Source organism: Crocuta crocuta, unplaced genomic scaffold (assembly GCF_008692635.1).
Source record: "Crocuta crocuta isolate KB4526 unplaced genomic scaffold, BGI_CrCroc_1.0 scaffold457, whole genome shotgun sequence".
Lineage (NCBI taxonomy): Eukaryota > Metazoa > Chordata > Mammalia > Carnivora > Hyaenidae > Crocuta > Crocuta crocuta.
Window position 1 is genome coordinate 3,610,395 of NW_027531318.1, and position 17,934 is coordinate 3,628,328.

The 17,934-nt window shown below is 35.6% G+C and overlaps 1 long non-coding RNA gene across 1 annotated transcript; it reads right to left on the bottom strand.

Moving 5' to 3' along the window:
* Window positions 1-2,861: 2,861 nt before the first annotated feature.
* LOC144238024 (uncharacterized) lies at window positions 2,862-17,026 on the bottom strand. The gene is made up of 4 exons (XR_013336979.1): window positions 16,882-17,026; window positions 14,203-14,292; window positions 5,924-6,154; window positions 2,862-3,034 (listed from the first exon to the last, which is right to left on the bottom strand). It is a non-coding gene; the product is annotated as an uncharacterized LOC144238024 (long non-coding RNA).
* Window positions 17,027-17,934: the final 908 nt, after the last annotated feature.

Sequence of the window (17,934 nt, forward strand, 5' to 3'; positions counted from 1 at the left end):
GTCTTTGTTCCCTGGCCTGAATGTGGCAAGTTTTACATAGGTGTGCTCTGGTCTCCTTTTGAAATGAGACCTGACACTACTGTCACCAGAAGTGAGGCTTTGCAGAACTCTCTGGTTAGGAGATGTGGTGTGAGCAGCAGTTTGTGATGGTCTTCTGGGGGAGGGTCCCATCACGCTGAAACTGAGGAAAGGGTGACTGAGAGTGGCAATTCCACGGGATCACAGGGAAGTGGGGCTTGGTATAAGCAAGTTCAGCAGCCAGTGTTGGCACTGTGCTGTTTCCTGCAGGTGGCTCTGTGTTAATGCTGAGGGGTCAGGGAAGGAAATGGTGCTGGCCAGCTCCATTGTTCCTGGAGAGGCATCCTCATCAACATTGCCTCTCAGGAAAATGCACCAAGAAGAGTAAATAATCTCCCCGCTCTGTTCCCCAGGTGCTCTTCAGATTGCTGTTTCCATGCTGCCTGCCCCCTGGGTTATTTGCCTGCTTTCTCTCCAGGAGCAGTAGGGCTCCATTCCATCCAAGCTCTAGGCCCCACTCATCACAACATTTAGCTCCTCTGGTTTTCCAAGCCAGTGGCTTTGGGGATATGTTTTCCTTTTGCATTCCTATGTGTGCTCCCCTCTCACTAGCCTTTCTCTATGACCATGGTTCCCTCCCCTCTGCAGTACCCACTATCCATTTCTCCCCTAATCCATGTTTCTGCACTTCTTACCTTCTTTGGTGTGGTTTCTTCACTCCCTTTAGTAGTGGAGTTTGTTCTGCCAGGCTTCAGGTCAATTTCTGGGGTATTGAAGAAGATTTGATAGTTATACAGTTGTGTTTGTTCAACGAGGTGACCCCGGGTTTCTTTTACTCCACTACTATCTCCCCCTATCTCCTTTAATTGGAGAGACTTGAAAAAGGCGAGATGCAGATGTTCAAGAGAGTCCAGGGTGGGGGGGGTCACAGGAGCCAATTCCTGGTGACCTAGAAGACAGTCTGGAGCACCAGAAACAGGGAGCACAGAAGATTCCATTTTCAGAGGAGAATGGGGCCAGGTGAATGCAAAGGCTGGTAGGTTCCTGGTCCTCATGGAGGGGAACAGAAGGATCCCTGCTTGAAGGATCTCTGGAGTTCTATTCACATGTGGTGGGCACAGGGGAGGCTGGAGGTTGGGAGAATGGGATTTGCTTTATTAGAGGCTTAGGATGCTGACCTCATGTGATCTTTAAAATATTTTTTCTAGTTTTATTCTAGCTTCACAAATAGAAATAAATTATATAAAGGTACAATTTGACTCAGTGTTAAGAACGATACCTGACTGTGACAGACTCCTACGATAGATGGATGGATAAAGAATATGTGATGGAATATGACTTAGCCATAAAAGAGAATGAAATCTTGCCATTTGCAACAATATGGATGGCTCTAGAGGGTATAATGCTAAGTGAAATAAGTCAGAGAGAGATAAATGCCATATTATTTCATTCGTGTGTGAAATTTAAAACAAAACAAATGAACAAAGAGAAAAGTGAAACAAAAAAATAGACTCTTAGATACTGAGAACAAACTGATGATTGCCAAAGGGAAGGAGGATGTGGAGATAGGTAAAATAAAGTGGAGTAAGAGTGCACTTACCTTGATGAGGACTGAGAAATATGTCAAATAACTGGAACTTTATACTGTATACCTGAAACTAATATAACCTGTATATTAAATATATTTCAATAAAAAAAGTCATTTTCTACCAAAGAAAGAAAAAGAGGGAGAGAGAAAGATCACTGTAACTACATGTACTTAGGTAGAAGTCAAATAGTCATCTTTCAAATATCAAGTTGTGAGAGGAATTCTACATGAAGTAGAATTATATGTTGCATAATATTTGTTATAACTCATGGTTCAAACCCTACCATTGTCTACAGAAATATCTATAGGTATATAAAGTGGGATACAATCTTTTCCAGTGCCTAGTTCTTACATTTTTCAAAACAAATTACTGAGCTGATGGAGTACATATGTATTTGACTTAGAAATTTGTGTATCACTGAGAGATACCAAGGATGTGACAAAGAAATCACTTTGAATCTATCTCTGGGATCCACAATGACTGTATATTATGGATTGAGATGATATATATGAAAGATCGAATTCTTAAACATAGAAATACAAGTATCTTAATTTTTTTCCTCTAAACCCTATCAATAGAAGCACATTTTGAAGTGTTACAATAATTTGGATATTGGAAAAATCTAATTGAATGCATATGTGTATTATTTAACTTTATTTCATCTGGATTTTCAAGTAAATAAGAAACCAAAATATTAATTTACATTTAGGAATAGAAGTTGATAAAATATTCTAAAAATAACTAAAACAATCTACATAAATAGAAACACATGATCATAATAATAAAAATGCATAAATTTCAGGACGATAAGAGAAAACAAGACCACTAAAGATACTGAACTACTAACTCATACAGTATTTATAAGTTGTTTCCTCTTTTCAATATTTCTTTTTATATTAGCACCAATTAAATTTCATATTTACTAACATTTCCATACAGAGTAAGTCCTTTGATTTTATAAATCTTTCATAGTTCAACTACAGCTAGTAGTATGATTTGATGTTTTACTAAATATTTACTATGATTTGGTGTTTACTAATTATTACATAAAGAATAAAAATTTTGTTCTGACCTCTTCAATGAATATCCAGTTTTAATGTGAAAATAATAAAGCAAGATATTTTCTTTTCTAAATTCAATTCTTTTACCTGGAAGTGTAAGAAATGTATGAAGATTACTTTTCTCTATATAACATCATACAAAATATGCTTGCAAATAGTGTGACACTTAAATAATCATGACATTATCAAAACATGCAGAGAACAAAGTTTATTTAATTGTTTTTACGTCACGCCAGAAATTATTACAGGGACATTAGTGAATAGAAGCAAGCTGGAACTTCCATATAGAGCTCCTTTCTTAACATCAGCAACAAAAAGGCTTTGATCTTAGAGTTTCAAATTTGTTCCAGATAGTAAAGAAGAATTCTGAAAATAAACCAAGTAATTGTAATTTTCACTTAATTTATCCTCTAAAAAACACATACAAACATTTCTGAAATTTTCAGTTTTATACATTTCTTGTTATTAGAGCATATATTACATTAATTTCATTTTTCAAAATATTATCTAGAGCTTTTGTTTTTCAAAATCAGTGATCTTTCAGTATTAAAAAGTTTATTTTAGCTGGACATTGACAAAGACTCCCCCCTTAACCAAATTATATTTGGACTCCTCTAAGCCCTCTTTTTGACTAGGCCTTGGCCTCTGCCCTTGGCCTGGTTTTAGCAAGAATACTGTTTGGCTAATTTAGTAGGAATGCTTCTACCCTTGAAGTCTCCTTTTCGTAATTTTACATCTACTGACCTCCTCACTCTGTTCATTGGCTATAAATCCCCAGCTGTCTGCTATATTTGGAGTTGAGTTCAATCTCCCTGCCCTATTGCAATAGTCTTGAATAAAGTCTTCATTACCATTTTAAATAAATGTCACAATAATTTTTTAAACTGCATTGTTAAAAAGGGAAATGACTTGCTTTATCTTTGATGGTAGCCAAAGCCTTCTAAAGGTAGAAGATCCTACTTGGTTTGCCCAAATTCTGGCCTAAGTTGAGCTAGCCAGTGTTCTTGGTTGAAACTGACATTGTCTACTCAGTATTAAGGGACATCCTACTATCATAAAAAAAAAGCACTATATTTTATCCAACAATACTGTTGAAATACTATTCCTGCTTCTACTTCTCTAAGGGTCTGTTCTTATTTATACTAGTCATTAATCAACAAAAATATTTTCTATATATTTTTCTGAATAGCTCACTGCCTTCCTAGGTCCTGATTAACTGTTGGATCATTGATAATTCTTAAGTTGTGCTATCCAATATTGGAGTCACAAACCACATATGGATAGATTTAAACTAATTAAAATTAAAAATCTAGATTCTCAGTCACACTAGCCACATTCAAGAGTTTGACAGCTGCATATTGCTCATACCTCCCTTTATAGAGGGCACAGATACATAACATTTCCATTTTCACAGGAAATTCTATTGTGGAGTGCTGTGGAGTAAAAGCTGCAATTGCCATGAAAGCGATGGTTTGGGAGGAAAATATTTAAATGGAACCAACATATATTAAATTTGTTCATTGAGCTTCTTCTGCCAATAGCTATAAGATCTGGAGTTTAAAAAAAAATCAGCTGCAACTATTTGCTTATGGCTTTGGATATTAGTTGATTTCTCTTATATCATCAAATGATTCACATGGTTCACAACTCTGGTAGCACCTTTGAATTACCTACAGAGTATCTGGTTTAATTGGTCTGGGGATGAGAACAGAGAAATAATATTTTTATTTATCTTGTAAGTTTATTTATTTTGAGAGAGAGAAAGTGCGAGGCNNNNGGGGGGGGGGGGGGAGAGAGAGAGAGAGAGAGAGAGAGAGAGAGGATCCTAAGAAGGCTCTGAGCTGTCAGTGTGGAGTCCGACCGGGGCACAAACTCATGAAACATGAAATCATAACCTGAGCTGAAATCAAGAGTCAGAGCTTAACTGACTGAGCCACCCAGGTGTCCCAAGAATTAGTGTTTTTTAAAAGCACCCCAGATGAATTCTATTTTGTAGATAGGCTTGAGAATCACCTATTTAGCACATGTTAGCTCATTTAATCAAATTATTACATAATATATATGGCACTGTTATCTGGATAGCCTATAGGGGGAAACAGAGAAGATGGAATGGATCCAGTTTAAATAATCTCAGCAATTGCCATTCAGGGGGACAGATTGCTATCTTGAACTAAAGTTGATGTTGAAAAAAATTATTCTAGAGAGAAATATAAAATTCACCTTGTTCACAATCCATTTATTTGACAACTTGTAATAACAGTCTTACTATGTGTTTCTGCATATAGTCTCTCCAAAACCCTCACAAGAGTTGTTAATATGTTTCATCTTTATATTACCTCTAGATGTTTCAGTTTCGGAGAACAGAGTCAGTCATTAGTGAAGAATTACTCCATTTACTTTTTTCTTTGCTGATACTTTAATTAGGCTCAATCTATAATTTCTTTTTTACCATATATAAGTTGTACATTTTTTACTACTATATAGATTATGAACATCTTTAAATTAGAGATTTTAGAGTATAGCCATTATTTTATTAATTTTATTCCACTTTGTTTCTGTAGAAATCTATTTTTCCTTAATTTTTGACACAAAATGGAACTCCATATACTTAGACTAATATCATTGTCCAATGCTCTAATTCTTGCTGGGTGTATATAACATTCAAGATTCAAAAGAATATTATTAGTTTAAATATTCATGTCAGTAATAATCCAGATCAGTAATAATCCTGATTGAATTTAAGACCATGTCATCCAGTAACATTACTCACTGTAGGGCATAGTGAAAATGTGGTTAAAAACAATATTTTAATGTTATTAACATTGATTGACAAGGATCATATCTTTAAAATTATTAGCACTTAGGGTACCTGGGTGGCTCAGTCAGTTAAGCTCCTGACTTAAGCTCAGGTCATGATCTTGGGGTCCATGAATTCAAGCCCCACCCATGCCAGGCTCTGTGCTGACAGCTCAGAGCCTAGAGCTGCTTCAGATTCTGTTTCCCTCACTCTCTGCCCCTCTCCCACTCATGCTCGGTCTCTCTCAAAAATAAACAAACATTACTAATTCTACAAAATATGCTCTAACACATATCAATCACATTATTGTCATGAGGCATTTATGTTTATTTCCTTTTCTTTTTGAAATTTGCACAGTGTTTAAACATTAACATTTTGAATAGGATATTTTAATCATTTGTGATTTAAAATATAACATTTTTAAAATGAAAAAAAGAATTGCAAACATTGAAACTCACCTGCTGCCAATTAAGCTCCTCTGTGATATGGACCTACCCTACTTATCCAGGGTGTTGCCCACTATTTATCAATAAGCACCATCCTTTCAAGTCAGAGTTATTTTGATAAGGCTTCCACGCTTGCAATGTTCATTGCTGTCTCCATGAATTTGCTCATGTTATCTTGATCAGAATTCATTTATTCTCAAAAAACATGGTGGGGTAGAGTTTTTCGGGCAGCAGTATATGACACTTTAAAGAAAAGTTATTGTGATTAAAAAAATTTCATTATAGTTGATATAATTTTTATTATATGTTATATAGGGAAAACAGACTTATATATGAATAATAGTAACAGTGGAATTAGAAATGGAAAAGCAGTACATTTATCTATGTTTCTACAGAAATGATACTGGGACATCCTTTACATAGAGTAGTATCAATATAGCACAATGGTTCTTCAAATTTAGCTGATGTCAGAATCGCCCTGAAAACTTATTAAAACACATTGCTGGACTTGAACTCCAACGCTTCTGAGTCTTTAGGTCTGTGGTAGGGTCCAATAATTTGTATTTCTAATATATTCCCAGTTGATGTCCAGGTTACTAGTCTAGAGGCCACACTTTGAGAAGCATTGATAGAGAAATTTTTAAAGTTCCAGTTCACTGGAATGTTGTTTTTTGGTTGAAATACATATAATATATATGCTTAATATATCTATGGTTCTTCAAAAAGACAATTTTAAGTGAGAGACAATTTGTGTACTGTGAAAGAAAAGGATCATAAAATTATTGTTAGAGAGGAAATAGTGGCAATTCCTTTTAGGTAGAAGATTGATCTTTCAGTGGATAGTAACCAAAAATGGATTATAAAATATCTATTTATTCAAATGATGTTTGTTGCAGCACTGTTAAAAACCTGAATACAGGGGCGCCTGGGTGGCTTAGTCGGTTAAGCGTCCGACTTTCGCTTAGGTCATGATCTCACGGTTCGTGGGTTCGAGCCCCGCGTTGGGCTCTGTGCTGACTGCCAGCTCAGAGCCTGGAGCCTGTTTCAGTCTGTGACTCTCTCTATCTCTGACCCTCCCCTGCTCACGCTGTCTCTCTCTCTCTCTCCTAGAAATAAATAAAACATTTAAAAAAATTTTTTAAAACAAGCTGAATACAACCAAAGTGCCCATTTAACAGAGGCCTAGTTAAATAAACTACGGTATTCTCAAATATAAAGGACATCAAAAATTAGGCTGATTTGAATGTGCTGATATGGAAAGATTTTCAAGACATATTATTACATGTTAAAAAGTGGAAGGAGGAAGGCAAGATGGCAGAGAAGTAGGGAGCTCCATGCATTTCACTTGCACCCATCTTTCAAACAGAGAAGGCCTGAAGCCATAGGACACTGAGCTGCAGAATTTTGGGAAGAGAAAGAGGCAGAGTACACTGGGAAGGCAACCTCATAAGTGCAGCTACCACAAGAAACAAGCCAAAGTACACATGGTGGAGAGTCCCAAATACCACTATGAGTAGGGAAATAAAATAACCAAAGTCTCACCAAGAGAGACCAAGAGACATTATTCAAAGAATACTTCCTAAACAGACAGGCCCTGGACAGTCAAAACGGGGAGCAAAAAGATGCATGATTTCTTTGAATAAATAATAATAGAGGTAATATAAACAAGATGGAGGGCTAGAAGATCCCAATGCTTGTTTTCCCAACAAAACAATAACAAGAATAAACTAGAAACCAATGAAAACAGCTCTAGAAAATCTCTGCACCACAAAGAAAAAGCAGCATAAATCCTGCAGAGCTCAAAAACCAAGGATGACCACATAGAAAAGTGGAGGAAACACTTTTAACTGAGTCACCTCATTCTCCATTCAAGGGCAGCCAGGACAAGTCCCCTTGGAGGGATTTCACCCCTCGGGGAAAAATGAGAACAGGAGAGCCCCAGAAAGCTTCACTGCCATGGATTTTTGCACTTTTGCTATTCCCACAGTATGTACCAACACTAATCCCAGCTGATAGAGGTGGTTGGAGTTCCCCTCCCAAATTCTCCCATCTCCTCTCCAGGACTGAAGCCATTGCTGTGGTGGGACTTGGCCCCAGGCACCCCAGTCATTGCTACCCCAGTTGAGAAACCACAACACCTCATCATCTATGCAACCAGAGGAGACGCCACTGCTCTGTCCTCTGCCCTAGATCCCAGGTTGTGGCTTTGACTTGCCATTAACAATAGAAGCAACTGGGGCGCCTGGGTGGCTTAGTCGGTTAAGCGTCCGACTTTCCGACTTTCGCTTAGGTCATGATCTCGCGGTTTGTGGGTTCGAGCCCCGCGTCGGGCTCTGTGCTGACTGCCAGCTCGGAGCCTGGAGCCTGTTTCAGTCTGTGACTTCCTCTCTCTCTGACCCTCCCCTGCTCACTCTGTCTCTCTCTCCTAGAAATAAATAAAACATTAAAAAAAAAAAAAACAACAATAGAAGCAACCTCTACTTGGCAGTCTACCCTCTGGGTTCTGCCACAGGACTTTAACATTATATCACCTGGATTTACTGCTGCTGTTCCCAGACTACTCTCTGGGGCCAGAGTTGGGACTTTGATCTACCAGTCCCAGGCCAAGGTGCTACTGCACCCAGTTCCCTAGGCCAAACCACCACCATACCCTGCTACCACAGGGCCCATGATGCTGTTGCAAACTCCTTTCTCCAAGCACCACAGTGAACTCCAGAGACTGTATCTCAGTTCCATATAAAATCTTCACATACCCTCACCTCAAGCACTAGTGCCCCTGCCACAGCAAGTGCACTGTGTCCCAGGATCCAAGTGCCACTTGCAGTTGGATCTCAGGACTGGCTCTACTGCTAATCTGAGTGTCAATATATTGGAACTGGCACTGGGAGGGATCCACTCAGCTAGAACCTCTTCCCCAGGCAAAAAAGAACAGGAAGATCCCAGCAGCCTTCACTCTTGAGGACCCTGATAGCACTTAGCTGCTACTGCCACCCATAGGACCTCCACAATTTTGACCACAAGACCCCCACAATATTCCCCAACATTGACCTCAATTGATGGAGCTTCACAGAGAATATACTGCTGTGCCTTCCAGGAATTGGAGATCCTATACCCTACCCTAAAATTGACACCATTACACCTGCCCTACAAGAAATGCTAAAGGCACTAATTAAAGCTGAAATGAAACGATGCTAATTAGGAACATGAAAATATGTAGCCAAAATCAAAATACTCTAGTACTGTAATTGTGATGTATAAATTAGGCTGAACTCTAGCACATAGGTTAAAAGGCAAAAATGTTAAAATAACTATAGATACAATATTTTGCTAATGTAAACACAATATAAAAGATAAATTGAGACATCAACAAAATAAAATTGGGAGTGCAAGTAAATGTGTAGAACGTTTTATGGAATTAAATTTAGGTTGTTATCAGCTTAAAATAAACTGCTATGCGATGTATCATGAAAGCATTATGGTAATAACAAAGCAAAAAACTATAATAGATACATAAATGATAAGGAGAAAGTAAAGCATATCACTATAAAAAATCATCAATTTGCAAAGAAAGATGGCAAGAGAGGAAGAAAGGAACTATAAAACAATCAGAAAGCAATGAACAAAATGGTGATCTAAGTCCTTATCCATCAATAATTATACTAAATATAAATTGTTTAAATTCTCCAGTTAAAATATAGAGGACTTAAAAGGATTAAAAAATAAATAAGATTCAGCCATATGCAGCCTACAATAGACCTCCTTAAACTTTAACAGCACTGATAGACTGAAAGTGAAGAGATGGAAGAAGATTTTCCATGCAAATAAAAATCATAAGAGAATAAGAGTAGCTATACTTTTATCAGACAAAGTAAACTTTATGCTAAAAATATCAAAAAAGACAAAATAAGTTTCTGATGATAAAGGAGTCATTTCATAAAGAGGATATAACTATTATAAATATATACATACCCCATATTAGATCACCTAAATATACAGATCTGAAGGCAAGATAGACAGCAATGCAATGTCAGTGAACTTCATATCCCACTTTCAACAATGTTTAATATCCCATTCTTAACAATGAATAGATAATTCAGGCAGAAAACCAATAAGGAAATGATGAACTTGAACAACACTTTAGACTGAATAGACCCAAGAGACACATATACAGGACATTTCATACAGTACCAGAAGAATATACATTCTCTTAAGTGTACATGGAACATTTTTTTTTTTTTTACAAATAGTTTATTGTCAAGTTGGTTTCCATATAACACCCAATGCTCATCCCCACAAGTGCCCTCCTCCATACCCATCACTCCCCTCCCCACCACCCCCATCAGTCCTCAGTTTGTTCTCAGCATTCAAGAGTCTCTCATGGTTTGCCTCTCTCCCTCTTCCCCGCTATTTCCCCCCCTACTTCTCCCCCATGGTCCTCCATTAAGTTCCTCCTAATCCACCTATATGTGCAAACATGTGGTATTTTTCCCTCTCTGCCTGACTTATTTCGCTAAGCATAACACCCTCAAGGTCCATTCATGTTGCTACACATGGCCAGATTTCATTCTTTCTCATTGCCATGTAGTATTCCATTGTATAGATAAACCACATCTTCTTGATCCATTCGTCCTTTGATGGACACTTAGGCTCTTTCCATGTTTTGGCTATTGTTGAGAGTGCTGCTATGAACACTGGGCACATATGCCCCTTTGCATCAGCATTTCTGTATCCCTTGGGTAAATTCCTAGCAGTGCTATTTCTGGGTCATAGGGGAGTTCTAATGTTAATTTTTTGAGGAACCTCCACACTGTTTTCCAGAGGGGCTGTACCAGATTACATTCCCACCAACAGTGTAGGAGGGTGCCCATTTCTCCACATCCTTGCCAGTATCTTGTGTCCTCTGATTTGCTCATTTTAGCCACTCTGACCGGCATGAGGTGGTATCTGGGTGTGGTTTTGATTTGTATTTCCCTGATGAGGAGGGATGCCGAGCATCAGTGCATGTGTCTGTTGGCCATCTGGATGTCCTCTTTGGAGAAGTGTCTGTTCATATCTTCTGCCCATCAAGTCTGTTTCTAATCTCATTTATTGTCTTCATCTCTGATTTCATTTTAACTCTTCAATTGCTGTGGTAAGGTTCTCACTGATGTCTTCTATTCTTTTCTCAGGCCCGGTGAGTATCCTTATGATTGCTGTTTTACATTCTCCATCAGGCATGTTACTTATATCTGTTTCACTTATATCTCTGGCCGTGGCTTTATCTTTTTCTTTTAGTTGGGATAAATTCATCCATCTTTGCATTGTCTAGGCCTCTGCTTTCTTCTGTGTGTTAGAAAAGCCAGTCATGTCTCCTGATCCTGGAAGTAATGGCCTTATGAAGAAGAGATCATGTAGTGCCCAGGGCCTGACACTTCAGGGGGTATCTCTGAAGCATGTGCTCTGCTGTTGTGTTCTGGCTGCTCTATCCTTCAGGCCAGTTGTCTGCAGAGGCTCTCCTTGCTTCCTGTGGCCAGTGTTTTGTCCCTGGCCTGAGTGTGGTGGATTAAGTAATCACCACATTGATATTTCATTTTCAGTTATTTTATACTGTTCATTCTGTGCTTAGATATGAAGGTATGGAGATGACAATATGGTCACTTTCTTCAAGTTACCCTTATACATTTCAGAAAAAATAATATGTGAGACACACACTTATATCTATATCTATATCATCTATATCTATATCATATATATATGAACATAGAGAAAATGATAGAACAAAAATACAGAATATAAACAATTGATAAATCTTGGTATAGACTGTATGAGAATTCCTTAAATTTCTCTGTAAATTTGAATTGAGAGAAAAATTAAAAACAATTAAATTCTATTATGCAAAAAACTTCTGCAATAACAAAAGCAAATATTAGAAATAGAAGCAAAAAATATAAGTAGGTTATTCATGGAGAAAATTAAAATAGGTAATAATAACAATATTAAAATATGCTTAGTTCTCATTAAATGTAAATAACCAAAGATAAAACATTTTTAGCATACATTTATTTTAAAAATTGTAGTAAAATATAGATAACATATAATTTACCCTCTAAACCACTTTTAAGTTTATAGTTCAGTGACATTAAGTACATACACACTGTGCAGACATCACCACTCTCCATTTTTAGAACATTTTCATTTGCAAAACTGAAACTGTACCCATTAAAAAATAATTCTCCATTCCCATTTCTCCAGCTTCTAGAAACCAACATTCTACTTACTGTCTCTATGAATTTGACCATGTTAAGATACTTCATAGTTTGTCCTTTTGTGATTGGCTTATTCCCCTTAGTGTAATGTCTTTCATATTCATCCATGTTATATGCTAAACCATGCTGTATCAGGCTTTCCTCTTTAGGCTGAATAATATTCCATTGCATGCATATGCCACATTTTTTTTTTTTTTAGTCCATTAACCACTGTTGGACACTTGAAAGTCTACCTTTTAGCTATCAAAAATGATGCTGCTATAAATGAAGATCATTTCGTGTCTTTGCTTTCATTCTTTTGGGTATATATCTGGAATGGAACTGTTGAATCATACAGTAATGCTATATTCAATATTCTGAGGAACCACCATACTGTTTTACATAACAGTTGCATCATTTCACATTTCCAGCAGCAGTGCATAAGAGTCCTAATTCCTCCACATCCTCACCAATATTTACTTTCTTTCTTTTTTCCTTTTATTTCCTTCATAAAAATAGCTACCTTTCTGGGTATAAAGTGATATCTCATTGTGGTTTTGATTTGCATTTCCTTGATGAATAATGAAATTTATGATATTTTCATGTGCCTATTGGCTATTTGTATATCTTCTTTGGAGAAATGTCTATCAAGGTCCTCTACTCACTGTTTTATCAAGTTTTTTGTTTTCATTGTTGAGCTTAAGAGTTCTCTATATATTCTGGTTGTGAACTGCTCTTCAGATACATGATTTGCAAATATTTTTCTCCCATTCTGTGGGTTTCCTTTTTACTTTATTAACCTTGTCTTTTGATGAATAATTTTAAAATTGTGATAAAACCTGTCCATGTTTTCTTTGTTTGACTGTGCCTTTGGTGTCATACACAAGAAATTATTGTCATATACAATGTCTTTACGATTTTACCCTATGTATTCTTCCAAGAGCTTTATAGTTTAGCACTTAGTTTTAGGTCTTTGAGCTATTTTAAGCTGTAACATAAGGTGTAAGGTAGGGATCTAATTTCACTCTTTTGCATGTGGACATCCAGTTTTTTCAGCACCATATGTTGTATAATTCTCTTTTTCCCATTAAATGGTCTTGGCCTCCTTATCAAAGTAATTTGACCATATACATAATAGTTTATTTCTGGGTCCTCTATTCTATTGCCTTAGTTCGAATGTCAGTCTTTATGCTGGTACCACTGTTTTGACTACTGTAGCTTTGTAGTAACTTCCAAAATAATGAAGTGTATGTTCTTCAACTTTGTTCTTTTTCAAGATCATTTTGACTATTTAGGATCTCTTAAGATTCCATATGAATTTTAGATGGATTTTCCTATTTCTTTAAGAAACCATTGCTGGGATTTTGATAGGTATTACACTCAATCTGTAGATTATATAGTATTGATTGCTTAAAAATATTAAGTTTTCCATTCTATGAAAAGTCTAGGGCTGATTAAGATGCTGGGAAATAAATCCTTCATGAAATTACTAGAAAAATTATTAACTATGATCATTTGAAAAGTAATTTGGAAATATATATTAAAATAAAAAATATATATATACCTTTAATGTAATACATGTTTACCCTCTTTTATAAAATACAATCACAACACAGATAAATATGTACAGTGATATTTATTGTACCATTTCTTATAATAGTCAAAAAGCTAATTTGATAAGAATCTAAAGTCATTCAGTAGAAGAATGGTTGAATAAAATATAGCACATTCACATTACAGAATATCATGCAGTAACTTAAAGGTGTGAGATATAAAAGAGGTATATATTATCAGTTTATCTGGATTGGAGGCAAGAAAGGTCTATACATATTAGTCGATTATGTACAGAACCAGCAAACTCATATATGTAGATTGTGTGTGTGTGTGTGTGTGTGTGTAACACAAGTTTGAAGAAATGTTTAGAAAAATATACTTGTTTCATAACACTGGTTGTCTGGAGAAAGGGACCCATAGGTTTGAGGTGAGTAGTAAATAGAAACAGTTAAGACATACTATAAAGTTTTATTTCATTTCTCTTTGTATAGCAGTGATTTTTTTTTTTTTTACCTTTATGGATAGTTTTTTTAGTTGGAGAGATCACAGCAGGCAGAGTAAGTTCAAGTTTCTTTTTGTTTGAGATAGAATTTTTTCGATGCCCTAAAAAATGAAATAATATTACTAAATTATCTTATAAATGATCTGATTTCAACTTTTAAAATTTTTAAATAAATCTTAGTCCAATTTTAAAGCACAGCTTTCTTAAAATTTGAAAAATAACTTATAGCAGTTTTACTAACACACATATTTTCTCTCTGGTTTTTCCTTGCTGGGTATTTGATATTTAAAAACAAAACCAGCAGGGCGCCTGGGTGGCTCAGTTGTTAGCAATGGACTTTGGCTCAGGTCATGATGTCGCGGTTTGTGGGTTCCAGCCCTGCATCCGGCTCTGTGCTGACACTCAGTGTCTGGAGCCTGCTTCTAATTCTGTGTCTCCTCTCTCTGCTCCTCCCCCACTTATGCTCTGACTCTGTCAAAAATAAATGAATGTAAAAAAAAGTAATAAATAAATAAAATAAAATAACAAAACCAGGGCTCTTGGGTGGCTCAGTCAGTTAAGTGGCTGACTCTTGATTTCCAATCAGGTTCCAATCTCATGGTTGGTGAGTTCAAGCCCCACCCCACCCCAGGCTCAATGCAGCATGGAGCCTGCTTGGGATTCTCTCTCTCCCTCCCTCCGCTCCTACCCCACTCATGCTCTCTCTCTCAAAATACATAAATAAAAACTTTTAAAAAACCCAGTAAGAGTACAAATTAAAAAAAAGAAATATTAGAAATATTGTATACAGCGGTGCTAGAGGAAGAGGGGCACCTGGGTGGCTCAACTGGTTTAGCATCAAACTAGTGATTTCAGCTCAAGTCATGATCTCACAGTTTGTGAGTCTGAATCTCGTGTTAGACTCTGAACTGAGAGTGTGGAGCCTGCTTGGGATTCTCTCTCTCTCTCCCTCTCTCTCTCTGTCCCCTCCCCAACTCACTTGGATTCATGCACAGTCTCTCTCTTAAATTAATAAATAAAATTTATAAAAAATGCCAAAGAGGGTTTTTTTAGTATAATAAAAAATACTTAAACAATTAAATTGATAAATTCTCATATAAAGTTTTTATCTTTATATAACAGCATACATTTATTAACAAATTTTATATTACTACAGTGAAAGATGTAGTGTTAATGGAAGCAGACATGTTTAGAAATATTAGTGTTAAGATACATACTTTCTTTTTTTTAAGATACATACTTTCAACAGTTAGAAACAAAACTATGTAATAAAGGAAATAGTTTCAACATGCTTATTTGAAGAAAAATACACTAAAATAAACATAATGTGGGGTATTTAGATGGTATTTTCTCAAAATTAGTAGGAAAAATGTACTATATTGATGCATTGAGTTTTTACAATATATGTTGTACAGAGAGAAATAAAACATTTTGAATTCTTCCATTTCCTTAAGGTAAGTGTTTGCTTTAAAAATATTTATCTCTTATTATTTTTAGGTTCAACCCTTCATGGTTTGATAGAATATAAAAACATTTATGATAGAATCATTTCTATTCCATCCATAAAAGAAGACCACTATTATTTTTCTCTAATTATGGAATAGAAGTTTAGATAGTAAGTTATCCAGACTATATGTTGGTTTTTATTCTCTTTCTCTTTCTCGTTTCTTAAGGCAGTATTGCTGCTTATAATTAACACCTCTATCAAAAGGAAAGCTCTAGTTTAGGAAAGAAAACCCAAATTGTAGGTGAACAAGGAGCTAATAAATGGAAAGCAGTATGGTAGGTTATATGAAGTAGCAAGTGAATCTAAAAGTCAATTAAAGTTGTCTAAAATATACATATACTGTAAAACTACTGATCTCATTCTCTCAAAGTTAGTAGGAAGAAAAAGACAGTTTATCTGAACATAAAGAGCATATTATAACTAATTTTTCTAATTTTACAGAATGCTTGTTTGCCTAATCATGCCTTACTTAATAGTCAAATTTATTTTATCTCTGAATTACAAAATCCATTGGATGGTAAAAGGTAGCCAATGGATATAATGATGAGATAAAGATGCAGAGGGAGAAAGAAAAACTGGCCAAATTATTGGTAGTATATATAATTCTTTGGGGCTTTAGAGAATATAATAGACCAAAGGAAAATAATCTGCATTTTAAAAAACTTTCAAACTCCATACCCAAAGGATATCTGTAAGATGATGATTATATAATGCCTCTGGAGCAATGATAGGAAATGAGGTCTGTAAATTAGTTCCTAGATATAGGCTGGGAAGATAGTAATGAAGGAAAAGGGAACAGTGAACATAATGTTTATTTTCCTTCCAATCTACCCTCATACTGAGTTTCTCTGTGGCAGATCGTTCATGGGGTTGGAGAAAAGGAAAATATATAAATATAAAAAGAAGGATTATAAAATGAGTTTATCTCAGCCATCTGCAGGATCTATAATAGTGAGCAAGAAAGGAAGGCTGAGAAAAAAATGGAGCTCCAATTTACTGGTGGCAGGGAAGGAAGAGATATATAAAAATGCATATAGGTTAGATGAGCTTTATCAGTGTTTACTTTCACTTATGTTTTGCTAAGCTGGTTATATGATTAAGGCTAGGACGATATGGTTATTTCCATATAATTAAATCTTTACTAATTAAAAAAATTACGTTGTACAATAAGAATAAAAATTACCTGAAGGTTCCTTAGTCAGTGAAGGAAACTGGATGGTTTTATGAATGGTTGACCCAGCTCTAGATGTTTTATGATATGCTTTTGGAGTTTTAGTCACATGGGGTGAAATGTACTCAGATCTTCCTAGAAATATTTTGAAAAGATATTAACTGTAAGAGAGATTCCATTTGTAACTAATTTTAATACACAGTTGCCAATAAAATTGAAATAACTAAATTTTTTTGAGATGATTAATTAATAAAGAAATATACATTAAGAAGAGTAGTTTTAGAGATCAGATCTAAGTTTTAAAAAGCAAGTCATAAAAGACTATCTCTATAAATTCCACTTGTCTGAAATGTACAGTGTAGGGAAATTTTATAGAGACAGAAATTAGATTAGTGGATGATGGCTTGCAGTATGAATATTTCTTTTCCACATAATGAAAATGTTCTAAAATTGAACATCATGATGGAAGCACAACTCTGTGAATATACTAAATGCCACTGAGTTACACACTGTAAATAAGTGAAATGAATGGTATGTGTCTTATATATCAATAAAGCTATTAAGTAGATTAACATCTGACTTTATATCACAAATAACAGAAGACAGAACTCAGCAGAATGACATATTAAAAGTGATGAAAGGGGCGCATGGGTGGCATGGGCCAGGCTGAGTATGGGCTCAGGTCATGATCTCACAATTTGTAGGTTTGAGCCCTTAGTTGGGCACTGTGACAGCTCAGAGCCTGGAGCCTGCTTTGGATTCCATGTTTCCCTCTTCCTATGCTGCTCCCCTGCTTGTGCTCTGTCTCTCTTTGTCTCTCAAAAAATAAATAAACATTAAAAAAATTAAAGTACTGAAAGCAAAAATTCACAACCAAGAATTTAATACCCAGTAAAATTATTATTCAAAGAAAAGATAAAACAAAAACATTCCTAGATTTTTAAAAAACTAACAATATTTGTTATTATATTAGCAAAAATGTCTTAGAAGAAATGCTGAAGAGAATACTTCAGGGTGATACAAAATGACACTAGGTAGTAACTTCTCATTATATACAACAACCAA